Consider the following 2747-nt stretch of genomic DNA (forward strand, 5'->3'; position numbering starts at 1 on the left):
AGTGCAATACCCACCCCTCCCACCTGTTTTAGGATTGTCTGCAATATTCAGTAATGTGTCTTAGTTTTGTATGGCCCAATGTTTGTAAGTCAGCATGGTTAGTATAGTTGGGGTGGAGTAGGAAGCGTGTGAATCAAGAACACTAGATAGTGGTATTAATTTATTTGCAGCTTGCCTGATGAGGCTGATAGCACAGGATGTGTTAGGCTGGGTCTTGCCCATGCTCCACAGTGATTACAAGCTCTGCTTTATCAGACTCACACCTAGGAGGAGTGTCTGAGGTAGTTGTTTACGAACCTTGGCTTTCCTGTTCTGTCCTTTAGACACACTTGTTAATGTTTGGCTCGACACTTTTGTCGTACTGTGGCAAAGGTTTGGGAAAAAAAACCAGCTTTTTTTGTCTCAGCGTGGCATAGTTATTTGAAGGTTAGTTCACAGGAGAAATATGTATTGCTACAGAAATTCCTATGATGCTGCTGTTTACTGTGTAAATAGGATATTAAACTTGATACAGAATTATAAGGTGCTTTTTTGGCTTATTTTAGGCTTATTTGTTAATTCAAGTGAAATTTTCAAATGTCATTGGACAGCATTGAAGACTAAAACTATGGTGTCTTTAGTTCTGAGTGTTCCTTCTTGTTTTGTGTGTGTTTCTAGGCTGTTTTATATTTTGAAGGTCTGGAGCCAAGCTCATCCCTATATATCAGTAATAGAATCGTCAGTATTTTGTTGTTGTTGTTATTTAGTCTGTCTCTTTCTCCATAGGGTATGCAAAGCTCTGTTTTGTTTTCACATAGTCCAGTTCAAGCTTTTTTTCACGCCCCCCCACCTTGCATTTCATAGCATCTGCTTGAAACAAAAATCAAACTTAGCTCCCAGCTGGGAGATTTGCTTTAATCTTGAAGCAACAAATCTCAGTAGCTAGTTTTTCTGAGGAAGAAACAATTTGTGCAATTGGTTCATCTCTGTCTGAACTGTCCTCTGTTAGCTTTTGAATCTCTCGGTCAGTGGTGACTTCATTTGGCAGATGTTCGTTTCCTACAGCTTTGTGAAAAATAGCAGCTGGGTAGAGAAGGCATTACTCGCTTGTCTCCTTCAGGGAAAGGCAGAAAGAATTGCACTGTTAGCCATCCTGTTTGTCAGCCCCCAAGCGGCCAGTCAGCATATGTCAGCCAGCAAAGCAACACTGGCCATCACCTGACAAACTCCAAAAAGGAAGATTGAGGGAAGGAGCCAGTGAAGCTGCAGCAGCGTACTGTTTTAAGGAGATGCAGGGGAAAAAAAAAATCTCTTCAACTATATTGTGATTATTGGTTCTATATACTCCTAATAAATAGCAATATTGGGCTTCTGTTGCTTGTCTATTCGTTTTCTTTTGTGTGGAAGTACGGTTATTCTATCAAACGTTAAAATGAAATGATCTGTTGCAGACGTATCTGTCTGTGCAACGCAGCGTGACTTAAGAACTCCAAACTGGTTAAAGTGATTGCCCGCTTTTGTGATAAAATTCATAGTATGTAATCAAATCTTGCCTGAAATAGAAAATGCTTTAAAACATGAAACACTTGTCTCGAAGTTGTAATAACTAGGACAATTAGCTTGCATAACAGACTTTTGAGAAGGAAATAACGGCTATTGTTTGATTGGTGTCAGGGGCTTGAAATACACTGATGAGAATTGATGTTGGAGGAGTCTTGGTTTCTTCCGTAAGTTTTCTTGAGAGTGAGCATTAATACAGATTTTTTTTTTTCTAATAAGCACCAGGTTCTTTTTTCATTGTAGGTGCACTTTTAATTAAAACCGCAAGTTTAGGAGAAAACCTGTTTCACTGTTAGATGTGCTGATAGAGTAAAACTTTGGATTTCTGTGAATTCATTAGGCTTTTGTCCTGAAGAATGTGTCCTCTGAGTCCCGTTTCATGTTGATCATGTTGATCACGTTGATCATGTTGGTTACCCAGAGATACTCTGAATAGTTGAGGTGTGTCTGTTGAAAGAGCGAGGCTTGGTTTGCTATAGAGTGATCCTCCCAAGGTCACTTTGTGGCTGAGCAATACTGTCTGTGGAATTCTTCCTTGGTCACCACCTCCAGAATTTTGAGTTCACCGCTCTGATTAATGTCCTTTAAGTTTGATTACTTACTACACGTTGGTGTGGCTGAAGGCCGCTTGGCATCCTAATGAGTTACGGGTGAAGGAAGTGAAGTAGTAAGACCAGACTCCATAATTTTTGTTGGATCTGTGATCATGATGTGTTGGCCAACTTGGGTGTGTGCGTATCACCCTCCCAAATCCAGGAATGTGCCATATGGCCAGTACGGAGAGAAGGCAGGAGCGGTGGTTCCAGCTGGTGGAAGGGGTTGGCATTAGACAGTGGATGAGGTTAAGTATAAGGACAGAAGCAAAGCTCGGATAAAATGAAGTTATAACCAGCTGATGTGAAATGTACTGCTACAAATGACTGATTTTTACATAAATGCAGTCATGTTGATATACTTTTAAATATAACTCTGTTTTTTAAATTAAATCTGGCTCTTTTTGTAAAAGCTCAAACCAAATTATTCATTTAATTACAATTGCAGCATAAATATAGAAACAAAATACCACGGTCGTTATTTCATGATCCGTGGCAGTTGCCAAAGTACCCCCTTCATATTTTGTGGCGTGTAGTAGTTGGCATGAGTGCTTCTGTCTGTGGAAGAGAACTTTGACTTTGAATTCCCTTGTGTTTGCTCGGCAGCCGGAATGC

Source organism: Apaloderma vittatum, unplaced genomic scaffold, assembly GCF_000703405.1.
Source record: "Apaloderma vittatum isolate BGI_N311 unplaced genomic scaffold, ASM70340v1 scaffold42569, whole genome shotgun sequence".
NCBI classification, from domain to species: domain Eukaryota; kingdom Metazoa; phylum Chordata; class Aves; order Trogoniformes; family Trogonidae; genus Apaloderma; species Apaloderma vittatum.